The sequence below is a fragment of the Lagopus muta genome, chromosome 3 (genome assembly GCF_023343835.1).
Source record: "Lagopus muta isolate bLagMut1 chromosome 3, bLagMut1 primary, whole genome shotgun sequence".
Lineage (NCBI taxonomy): Eukaryota > Metazoa > Chordata > Aves > Galliformes > Phasianidae > Lagopus > Lagopus muta.
Window position 1 is genome coordinate 79,681,812 of NC_064435.1, and position 12,774 is coordinate 79,694,585.

General features: G+C 39.7%; 1 protein-coding gene across 2 annotated transcripts in view; it reads left to right on the forward strand.

Moving 5' to 3' along the window:
• Positions 1-12,774, forward strand: part of MYLK4 (myosin light chain kinase family member 4) — an 80,993-nt gene that overhangs the window by 27,918 nt on the left and 40,301 nt on the right. The window lies entirely within an intron of this gene.

Genomic DNA, 12,774 nt, shown 5'->3' on the forward strand with positions numbered 1-12,774 from the left:
CTGGCTTCCTACCTACCTCTAGGTTCCAAAATCAGAGGAATGCTTAATTGGAAGAATATGAGTTGGCAATAATGATTTGAGTTGCATTTCCAGATCTGCCAAGTCTCCCTGAGTTCCCAGGATCTCCTGCATCTGGAATCATATGCTTAACATAAGTGGAGTCTGGCACTGTGAATGGTTTCCCAAAGTCTTCAGCAGACACCAAAGAAAAAAAATAGACTCTTTAAAGTTAAAAATGTGTATATATTATTTACATTTGACTTTAGAAAGTTAATTATGCAGTTCAGCTTAGAAATCATGATAATTTATAGTAATTAAGAAATGCATGGAAGGTTAAGAAGAAGTGCATATCTTTAGTGTTATATAGAAGTTTTATCAGCACAGACTTGGAATGAGATTTTACATTTGAGTTTCAGATGAAACACTAAAGTTTATGCCAACAAAATATTTCACAGGGAAAAGAGTTAATGTAGATTTGGAGTACCTGTCGACTCATTGTTCAATATGTGTCCTGATTTTTTTCTTGTCAGCTTATAAAGGCATGCTTCCTTCAGTCTTTGTGGTACTTCACTGTAGTCCCAAAGAGTCATTAGTTATCTAAGAATGAGATAAAAGATAAAAGGTGGGCTTTTGAACTACATCAGGTATTTAAAGGACCGCTATCTGTCAGTGAATTATCATTGCAAATAAGCAAGTACTGTTTGTTCCAGTGGAAAGCTGAGATGTTTTACCTTCCTGTGGGCTAAAACCACATGCTAGAGGATATGGCCAGAGATGTTTCAGCGTGTGGGTGGTCCTGGACTAAACATTATTGACAGTGATGAAATAATCACAGTGATCACATGCTTAAATTTAAGCATGTGCTGAAATGCTTTGTTAAATTGGGGCTTTTAGGATTATTAATAACATATGTATTAATTTGCAATGATGTTGTAAGATCCTCAGTCCCACATACAGCTAATGAAAACACAATTATTCTTTCAAGGACATCATATTCCATGTGTAAATAAAAATGAAAGGAGAACAACACAATGAAGCAATAAAGTAACTGTGCAGTGAACTTGTCATTGTCGATATCTTTTGCTTAACCATGTAGTACTTTAATCTTTAGAGATTTTTTTCAAGCTTCATGCTTTAGAGTTTAGCTTTTGTTGGGATTTAGCTGTGTCATGGGTTGTATGAACAACCTTCCACTGGTGATTCCTTGGAATAAGGTAAAATGTGAAAGAGTAAAGGAAAAGCTGAAAGGTAAATAGGAAGAAAGAAGGAAAGCTGGCTCTTTAAAATTTCTTTTAAAATTTCTTTTTAAATTTTGGAGGACCCAGATTGCCTCCCTTTTGCAGAAGTTCTCCATTTAGATCAAACCAGGCCAGACTCCTTTGAAGCTATTCTTGTTGACAACAGAAGCCAAGAATTGGTCTGGTGTGTTTCCATTAGCAGGAAATACAGAAACCTGTGTGTGGACAATTCCCTTTCCTCCCCAAACAGTTGAGCTCATTTCCCTTCTTTCATTTCCAGTATTTTTGTTTTTATTTTCCCTGAATGTTACGCAGGATGTCTGCTTTGTGAACACCGGGTCTGTGTGTGGAGGTGCGTATCAGCGGGATTCCTTACAGTGTGGGGAACAGGAACTTGGACATTTGTCTCCACTACCTGAGTATCAGTTCAAAGTCCGTGATGTATATAGTATATATATATACTCTACTATGTGTTTGAATGGCTGTGCTAGGAACTATCTGAAAGGTTGCTCCCATCTGAATGCAATGAAAAGAGAAGAAAGCTTGATGAACAGGATGCAAACCTTCAAACCTAACATGCTTACATTTTCATTAGGAATATTGCCAAACATTTGTTAATCCTACATTCATTTTCTGAAAGAACTTTGATTTTTAGGAGCTATTAGTTCTCACACTGTGTCCCCATCATCTTACTATACTTAAGTTAGTAAGTATTGGCTTCCTAGTGTTTATAGAAAGTGTCTGCAACACTGGTAAAAGGGGCAAACTGACAAAAAAGAAGTAAAGTTGGTCACTGTGTTTGTGCAGACATCCATTGAATATCTTAACAGACTGCCAAGTGCTTTGCATGTAGTTGGAGCAGGAATAAGATTTCCTCCAGCAGTGAGAAGTCCTCCACAGTTAGCTACAGGTATTTTTTGAATTCTCTGCAAGTTGTATTTCAGTTCTATCTCAGCTCAACACGTGGATCCCACACACCTTGTGTACAGTTCATTTATTTGAGCGTCTGATGAAGACCTGAACTTACTAAAGTTTACAGTGACCTCCAGTGGTGAAAAACCTTCTGGTAAAATGACAGCTAATATCTCAATTCTGCCTGGAAATCATTCATCAGGGGTTTCAGGAGAGGCAGGTTTCAGTCTCATAGAATGCTTTATATCTGTATTTGTTTATTTATCATGTTTTGTGCTCTGTTTCTGATGTTACCTTTTTATCTTGGATTTTTCTTATTTCAGCTCTTCTTGCTTTCAGGATTCTTTTGCTTTTTGAATTGATAATAGTTGATAATGGATCCATGTTGTATGGGAGCTGCATGAGGCTTTGCTGATTATGTGTTTCCTAGGATTATAGCACGAGATCAGTTCTGGTCTTTCTCCCCTCATAAATCTTAAATTTCATTCTTATTTTCTGTAAGCTTCCCAGCACACAGTTTCTTTCAGCTTGTTCCTCATTTGTCTTTCTAGATTTCCCCTGTGTTTACTAAGTCTCCCATTTGTTGCTCGTTGAGAGGACTTCTTCCATTTCACTTAAACTGACTTCTTCAGTTTTCTTGGTGAAGGGTTGACTCTACGGTGTTTTAGCCATCTAGCTAGCCTAGAACCCACAAAAAATATGAAAGTTTGGATTTCTGGAATTGGTGGTGCTGGAAGATGGCATTGGGGATGGAAGAGGATATTTCTGTGTTTTGCAAGACAATACCTTTGTGCTTTAATGTCACTTATACCAATTTTTTAAATAATACTTTTCTTTGCCCACTGTGACTTTTGCACTGTGGGTAGCACAGATTAGTCTGGCTGCCATCAAATTCATGATGTTCCTTACTTACATTTGTTAGCGTTGCTGACCTTACCCTATAGGAAATATGGAGCTACGGGATGAAAACGGAGCTGGATTCTACAAAGTGTTTTCAAGATGTCAGGTCATTTGTGGTTTTATAGGAAAGAGGAGGGATTTTTTTTTTTTTACTAATATGATTCTGGAATCACTTGCCTTTCCTGGATGATTTTCATTCTTTTACACTTCATATACCATGTAGACATGCTCTGTGATAGGCATGCAAAGGATCAGAAATCATCAGACCTTGACCAGCTGTTCTGGATGTAAATTCATGTGTGCGTGACTTGGCTGGATGTCATTTCCTAGGAAAATGGTATTTGAGAGATTATCAGAATGAAGTAGCTTATTTTGCTTGAGACCGGCTAAAGTTTGGCAAACAATCAAAGTAATTAAACAGCACAGCAGAGAAGCCCACTGAAATAAAAGTATAGAATTATTCTTCTGTAAAGTTTGCACTGACTCTGTCACATATCCTTCCTAAGGGGGTCAGCTGGGTTCTGCTGCATTTCCTTTAATGGGGCTTTCCACATCTCTGTTGTGACCATATAGCATGGAAGTTTCCCTCTAAAAGAAAAGGAGATATTGCTCTTCTTCATCAAGTTTCTGCCTGGCTTGCTCTGAGTTCCAAAGGGGCAGCTATGCTTGTAAAGGAGAATATTCAAGTCCTAACTGATATCAAGTCCCCTGATAGGGAACATTTGTGCCATACTGGTGAGAAGCCAATGCAATCTGCAGAATAATCAAGCCAAGAATTGTTCAGCTTAATTTTGTCTGGGAATTAGTCTGTAGCTTGCTCCTTGTGAACCTTGCAAAGTCCTGGAAATGGAATGACTTCCTAATGTGCTGTGGGGCAAACATAACTAAGAATAGGCTGTTCATTTGATTTTCAAGTAATAGGCATAACCATGGCTGATTCTGCAGGGACAGACATGTTGCTCACTCTGGAAGGATTCAGCAGTGATCTCCAGGCACTGGGACACAGACATCAGGTTTCACATCCCTGGGAGAGGTTGTGGACCTCCACCGAGATGGCGATGGTATCAGGGCTGTTTGAAAAGTTAACATGCTCTAGTTGTCAGCAGCACAGCAGGTGTTGGTGTGACAAAGGGTCAGACCTGTGACATGAAATGTGATGATGCAGTGGCTGCCGTTGAATCCTCTGTCCTGACTTCTAAACCGTGAATACCAAAACTAGCTGGGAACTGAAGGAACTAAGCCCCAAAGTCTCCTAAGTTCACTAATCATGATGTCCAGTGAAATGAATGTTAACTATAACAAGGCCACCTCTTTCCAATTGTTGCAGTTCCTTAAATGGCTCCAGGCATGTTCTTTTATCCCTGCTAATAATAGATAGGATTTACAGATGGCTCATATGCCAAGGATTTAATTCCAAGCTCTATAAAAATGTGACATAGCCTCAAACCGTAGTCTTAAATGTTCTCTGAGAATCTACTTGTGTCAGTACTTTCCAGGAGTTCTTATTGAGGACAGGATTGCTTCCTTTTTTGGTTCAGCAATGACAGTTGGCTGTTTTCCGAGGGATCCTTGACAATCACAAGACAATCTTAATGAATTAATGCAAGCCAATTAGAATGTGTGGTTATAAACATCTAGCTGTATCCTAAGACCTTCAGATCTCTCTGTATTAACGTTAAAAAAATAAAGCTGTTTGCATCTAGCAGCGTTATTTCCCTGCTCAAGATGAATCACAGTCACAATATTTGTTCATTCAGGCAATCAGCATCTTTATAAGGAAGGCACCTCTGATACTTTCCATGGAATTTATCATGAAGGAAGGCCAGAGTGCAATCCACTGAAACAATTTCCAGTTTAGAGGCTCGTGTTTCAAATGATCATTGTTTCTGCCTCCAGATTGGTGAGGTGGGATAGCAAAAGGGGAAGGGTGGAAGATCTGGATTTATTTTTACTTATTTTTCTTTCAGTTTAGAAGTCTCTCCATATTTCGTGGGCTCTGTAATGAGTTTTCAAGATTTTAAAATAATTCTGCTCAAATAGTCTCTCCTGAACTTGGGCAGACCATTCTGTTAGTGTGAAGAGGACTGCAGCATGAAAGAGACTGATTGAAACCTTCTAATTTGCAATCAGTTTTACCTCTGTGCAGATTTTTATGAGCCTGAAAACCTGAGAGACCTCAAAAAAGCGAATTGCATTGATATTAAACTGCACCTCTGTGTTTGTGTTTGGGACACATAAATCACTGTCCCCCCCAGTGGATTAGGATCTCCAAGGTTCATACAAATCACTGTGTGTAGGTCTCCTGTTAAAGGTTTAGTATGTTCAGGCAGGTGAAAGTGTAATTGTGCACTGAGACAGTGTGAAATTAGAGCCCACCAGCAACCTCCTACTTACCCTCCACGCACACAGGGTTTGTGTATGAGGTAAGTCAACGATTCTTCTTTTACAGTTTCCTCATTTTTCCAAAGTCTAAGCAGTGCTGTGTGTGGAGTTAGTGTGGAGAGCGTGCTGGCAACAGGTGCTCTGTAGTGTCTAAATGCCCAGGTTGCAAAGATCCATAGCTTTGCACAAAATGCTTCTGAACACTGTCCTGAGCACAGTGATATTGTATTTAGGAAGGGTGGTGGGCTGACAGGTACTTCTTGCCTCTATGAATGCAAGACAAAACCAGTGTTTGGCAGAGAGACTTCCTGCTCACCTAAGAGAACCATTCAACCAGCTTTGCCTTTGCTGCTTTAATTCTTGATGTCTGATTGTGAAGCTGTGGAGACACAGTCCCTCACTGAGGTTCAGGGCTTTATCTGCTCCTCCTTCTGTGACACGTGACACTTAATGCCTTGCAGCTACAGTCCTGAGCCACGACACTTGATTCTGGGCTGTGGCAAGCCAGACATCTGATGCTTCGTGCTTGATCTCTGACACTGGATCTCCATTAGGAAAATTACTGGTACCTGATCTGCCTGATCACAGCTACTTGATATATGGTGATGATCCCCATTGTGGCATGTTTACCACTGAAAGTAAATTTGAAACAGCTAGTACAGCAAAACTGAGGAATTGAAGGATATGGCTTTACTCTGTGCATACTGTGGCTGAAACACGACATTAGCAAACCATATCTTGTTAAGAGGAGGAAGTGCAGTGATAAAAGATAAAAAATAAAGAAGAATTATGAAAAAAAAAACCCATCTATGCAAATCCCAATGGTGTATCTGTTTTCAGAGCTTCATGCTCTACTTTAACTCTATATCTTGTACTTAACATGGATCAGCCTTTGAAACAAAACCTAAAACACCTCCCCCCAACTTCACATAAGATCACATTTTAATGTCAAGTTTAGTAGATTCTGCTTTGTAGTTATAACTCAGGTCCAGCCAGGAGCTTTACAGAACCTATCAAATACTTTCACTAAACAAGCTGGTTGAAATTTGTTTGAAAAGAAATTGATAATCTGGTTCATTTTGTAAGGTTTTCAGTTTCACTACAATCATTTTGTGATCTTGGAGGAGGGGAATGCAATAAACAGAACTGCACTGAAATAAAAAGTGATATGAGGCATTCCAGCAGTGTTACAAGCACTGCTTTGATTGCCTTCTTCACCAATTAAGCTGGACATAGCCTTTTCTCATCTGTCCACCAAAGTCTTCTGTTTTTGTGAGCTATCATTTTCCAACACATCCTAGTGTTTTGTTTCAAAACCCTTTGATTAGCTCCAGTGACAACTATTTCTAATTCTCGCATTGGATCATATGAATCACAGAGGGTGTGAGACTCGTGCTCCTGATAATCTCAATTCATTTTACGTGATGTCAGATGAAAAAATTAGGTAAAAAAGTGCAGTGGTCATGAAATTGAATCCCGCAGGCAGAAGGGTGAATGAGGTGATATAAAGACTTCAAAATCATTCCAGGCAGGACTGAAGAGCTTGAAATTGTCTATGCTATAAGGTAGCACAGACCTGCAAGCAAGCAATATTTCAACTGCATTCCAATGAGAGAAAGGAAGGATTACAAGCAATTATGTAGGGACTTTCATCTGAATAGTCTGAATTTAGATCTAGGCCAGCATTCCAGCTCCAGATCTAGTAGGAGCATCTTAAACTGGGGAATATGAAACTCTTTTAGCTTCAGACAGTCAGACAGCAGCCTGCTGCCAGAAGTTACATCTTTGCTGTTATCATGAATGAAAATATTCCTTGTTATTTTGTCCAATACTTTTGTGTGTGTGTCTGTTTACTCCCATTGCCCCCAGAACAGCAAGTAATTAGTGCGAGCATCTCATTTTAAATGAGATTATAATTTTTTCATTTTAAAATGAAATTTTAAATTTTAAATTAGTGTGAGTTTCTCATTTTAAAGCTGTTGTGCAGTAACTGTGTTGAGCATCTTTGTCTTGCACTGGGAGAAATAGCAGTCAGTCATTTCCCATCCATCTTCTCACAGTGACCATGACTTTTTAGAGCCACAATAGTTCTTGGAGGCATATGCATAACTTACTGAGATTAAGGCAAAAGAACTAGTTAAAAATGGGAAATCTCTTTCAAAAATTAAAAGAAGAGAGGAAAAAAAGAGGAAATGAAAGAAAGAGGAATGTTTTAAGAGACTATAAAGCTAGCTAAGCAGGCTAACAAGAAAGCAAAGAGCAGTGCATAATTGCAAAGTGAGACTGTTGTGTAAAATTGGCTTGCCTTTCCAAAGATTATGGACTTGTTCCAACTAGTGAATATTACCTTTCCAATGGCAATATCCAATGGATGTTTTGCAAAGAATAATTCCTTTTGGAGTGCTAAGCTGTATTATTTATGTGTTGTGAGGAAATAATTGGTGGTTTCTGATCTAAGCCTAATCCATCACTCCTGCAGGTGCCATTCCTCCAAGCAACATACATGACCAATGTATGAAAAGGAGTAATGACAAAAACAGTCTACCACTGTCCATCACCCTTGGAAAATCAGATGTATGGTCAAAGCTGGGATCCCTCAAGTCAGAAGGGAAGGCACTACCACCAGGGACTTTTCCTCCTGTCTGTTCCCCTGTAGTAGCTCTCCTGTAGTGATCTCTTTCTCTCTCTTGACTATAGGGGGTGCTAATCTTAGGCAAAGCATCTTAACTGGTAACTGAAGTTATGATTTATGAGCTCTGGAGGTTCTGTAACTTCATTCTTGTTATTCTTATGCCCAGCATTAAGCAGTATAATGGTATCAAATGCTGGGGAAGCAAAAGGAGGAAAAAATTGTAACTTGTGTCTGTGATCTCAAAGATATTACTCAAAGATAGGAGTTTAAAAGAAAAAAAAAAAGCTTATAATGTAAGCTTCCACCTGCTGCATAGTGAGGTAGGACCATTTTGATCCTCTGCTATGCCCTTCCATGGGACAGAGGCCGTGGAAATTGGCCAGATGGTTTCTTTCTGGAGCCTAAAAACCGATGATCAAATTAGAGCAAGTAATCTTGATGGAGTTCTGTAAATAGAAGAGGTAAGCAGATGAGGATAGGTCAGGGGAAGAGAGGAGAGGGCCTCTGAGGTAAGAGGACAGTTTGTTTCATAACAAAACTGTTCTTCTCATGTTTCCCTGTCCCAGAAGTGGAGTCACTAGACACTCAGGAATCCAGAACTAATCTTTCATTAACATAAATACTACAGACTTATTCTGAGCAATGTTATGCTTTGCTTTTTTTCTTTTTTTTTAAATTTACTATGGAAAAAGACAACAATATCGTCTGAAAGCATCATAAAATGCAAAAGATCAGGTTCCTCAAAAATCACTGTTGCATATGCATATTGCATATGATATTTCTTAACACCTCTGGTTTCTCAAGTCAGTTTCCCGTTTGTGTTTATTAAATGTTATACTGCTACACAGATAGTTTTCCATGATCAGTTGTACGACGTAGCAAGAATCATTTCTATCTCGTTTTTCTTTTTGTTTCAACAGTGCAAACTTTTTGGTCCCCTTCATGCAGAAGCATAGGCAAGTTAAAGGCATGATCAGACCATGCTGGCTAAACATCAACACCCTTTGTGTTCTCAGATAAGATAAGGAAACCCACTGGTGATTGAGCCAACTCCATGGGGCAGGGCGAAGGTGAGAGTATGAGCTTCTCCCTTGCCTTCCTTCCAAGAGACTGGCAGGCAGTACTTGCTCCAGCCGCCTGCTTCCCTGAGGAACTAGGCCCGCTTGCCAGTCCATGCAGCTGGAGTCCTGCATGAGCTGGTCAAGGGATGGACATTTTTCAGCTTCTGTGAAGAGTTCTTCCTCCTGTAACATCACAGCTCAGATATTTTCACCTGAACATTCAAGCAGTTCACAAGTAAGAAGAAACAGCAGGCAAAACTTCTCCTCTGAGACTTTTCAAAGAGCAGTCAGAAATGCTTCTGGATGCACACAGTGATACAGGAGGGTGAAACGCAGAAGCACGACCACCTGTAGCAAAGGCTGCCTTGCACCTGTTCTGGCTGCTCAGGTGGAAGTTCTTTCCAAAATGGATCATACTTCAGATGTCTCTAGCTTAAAGTCCTCCTCATAAAACTAAGTCTGAACCCCACAGCGTGAACTTAGCAAAGGCTTAGAGCTTCCCGGTTGGTAGCCTGCAGGTGTGCAGTGGAACTGAATTTTAATTTGAAACGGGTGACAACAGGAAGCACAACGTGTGCATTTTGGCAGAGGGGTGACACAACTGAGGCAGGCTGAGTGAACCGATTCTCCTGCGCTTGCTGGGAGAATGTATCTTGCTTCAGATGTTGTGTGCTACACTCAGTAATGCTGAAGCCATTTTATTAGCACCAGGTTTTCATTCCAAACCCAGGTTTATTGATGCTGATGGCTGGAGTCCTTTGAGGTCTGATGAAACACTGCTTCATGTTCTCTGGAAAAGTACAAAGCTGGTAGTCACGTGGAATCAGATGTTGAAGAGATAGGACGGCCGTTTGCTAAGTGATAATATGTGGTAGTGAGGTGAGGCTTCTCTGCAAGCAGTGTAGCACTAACAAAATACTTTTTTCTAAACAGAATAAAAAGTAATCCCTCAGCATTTCCAGCCTGAAACACATTTTTTCAGCAGTGGAATATTAATGAATTGGTAATACTAGACTGTTTTATTTAGCCAGCTTCTGTAACACTGTTGTACTTTATTGTTTATTCAAACCACAGACTTATCCAGCAGTTAATGTTGATAAAAATTCTATGAAAAGAAACTTCTGTCTGGGAAAAGCTGCAGCTGGCCAAAGGGAGCGTGCTTTTTGCTCAGCCAGCTGGGCTTCTCCCAGAGGCCAAGCACCTTAAATCTTACATGATTTTACATCCCCTGCACATTAAAGCAGGGAAACAGCTTTCCAGCTATAGGTACTGTAATCCAGCTGTGTGTCTTTTGGGTCACTGTGCTCATTAGATGCCCAAAGTGACCTCAGACAGCAGTTTCCTTTCAGCATTTCTATAACATAAAACCTTAGCTCATCTTCTTTACTAAACAATCGAGATGTCTTTTGACTGCTGATCTGCCTTAAGGAGCATTGCTTCCCAAGAAAGCACTGAGAAGCTGAAAAAATGGCAGAAGTGCCATATAAGAGTTTCTCCCCTGATTCTTATAGACTGTCATAACGTCTGGCCACTTAGAACTTTTTAGTGACCTTTCTAGATAATAAACTGGAGACTGTTACAGCGCCTTTATTCTTAGGATCTTTTTTTCCTTCCCATTGAATGCTTCCTTCTTTGCTTACCCATTTTATTCCATTTAAGCAGGTTCTTTGCTAATTCTAGGCTGCCTAAAGAGAGAGAAGCAAAAGGCATAGAGGGAGAAATGTAATTGTGCAGGAGTGCATCTGCCAATGCGATTACAGGCTCTTGAAGGCAAGAGAGGTACCTGCAAGGAAAGTCCTGCCCTGTTTCAGTGCCCTCCAGGATAGCAAGTTCTGTGCAAATATAATATTCAGAGAATGTATGAATGAACTGACTGTGTGAAATCTCTTTTGTAAGAGCCTTAGAAGTCAGTGATGTCTAAGTTTTTTAAGTTACCAAGGGGAGGTAACTGTCAGCAGGACTCCTCTCCCCACTGTTTGCATAAGTGGCAATAGCAATATATTTAGCAGATATGTAATGTCTTTATTAAGTTTCTTTTTCTCTTGGAAGTCTGAATTTGAAGTTTTTTACAATATTAAGTCCAAAAGTTATGTTCAATTTTTGGATTTTTCTTACATTGAACTTTTGAAGTTTGACAACTTTATTCTCTTAAGGAAAAAAAAATAAAAATTGTCATGGAAGATATTGATGATTCTCAGTTTAGATAACATACCATCATTCTGCCAACTACCATCTCATCTTTTGGATCTCATCAGGTAATTGAAATCTGAAGTACCACGCAGGATCTTTTTAATGCCTTGATACTGATGCTGGTATTCATTTCCCTGAACATCTTCAGCTGGACAGTGATGGAGGCTAATCTTTACAGCCAGGTGGCTGGGCATATGGAATGATCATTTACTTGGAACATGAGGGAGTTCAGGGATGCAAAAATAGGTGATGATTGTGATGGCTTTCAAAGTTCAGCTGTAAGATTAAGAGCTGGCCATGTTTCATTTTGTTGGGATGATTGCTCCACATGGAAGAAAATAGCTGCAAAAGAAGGCACGTAGCTGAAAGTATCTGAGAATATCCACCATTGCAAAATGGTGTTTGTTAGCACGTACCCTGAGCGGGACAGAAAGACAGGAGGACAGATTTCAGGGACCTTTACCTCACATCCATTCATTCTGTCATACGAAGTTGAGCAGCATGGGTTACTTGTTTGGAAATGAAATTAACGGATCAAAATGGAGAAAAACTATAATTTTTAACTTCCTGGATTTTAGGGCTTTTTAACACAGCTCAGAAGCTGAATTTTATGTAACGCTTTTTCTTTGAATTCTCCTCTTCTAAAGCATAGAAGTATGCTATGGAAACTTGCCAGGCACAATTTACAATCTATTAAAATATTGAAAAATATACACCCAAATGAGCAAACCTTACGAAAATCAACTCAAATTACCCTTTCTCTAAAAACACAGGTCTCTGGTGTGTGTGTCTCAGGATGCTTGTCCTTCTTCTACACAGCCTTGGATTCTGACACTTATGCTACGTATGAATGTGCCGTTTATTTCACACTTTTCTCACTAGACTTCTAGAAGAAGAAATCGATCAAGGTGTTTTCAGCACACTGCTTTTCGTGTTGATTTGCTTAGTTAAAATCTGTTTAATTCCAACTCTGGTTGCAGTCATGGTAGTAAAAAAAAGTGTTTGCTTCAGCAGAGCCTGCCTGGGTAAACAAACACTGCTCTGGCTCACCTGCAGAAGGAGCTGGTTCCTGGTTTCGTACAGTACTTCAGCAGCACAGGAGAATAAAATAATTTCTTCATGAGTATATGATGCAAGAATAGGCAAATAGTGTTGTGGAGAGAGCTTACTGATATTTTACAAAACAAACAAGCAAAAAAACCCCAAACTCTTCTTCCCACTTCTGCACTTCCATAAGCAGTCTCACAGCAGAGACAGCGGGGAACCGCCAACGCAGGTGAAAATGAGTTGCCCTAGTTGTCACTCTGAGGCCCCCACTAGCCTCACTAGACAGGGGATTGCTATCTCTGCATTGTTTCACAGTAAGGAAAACAGTAGGTTAAGGTATGATGAATCTGAAGGTAATTGCCTTCGCTTGTTGAAGATTTGTTTTATAAAGCTATCCGACCACAGAGTGGCA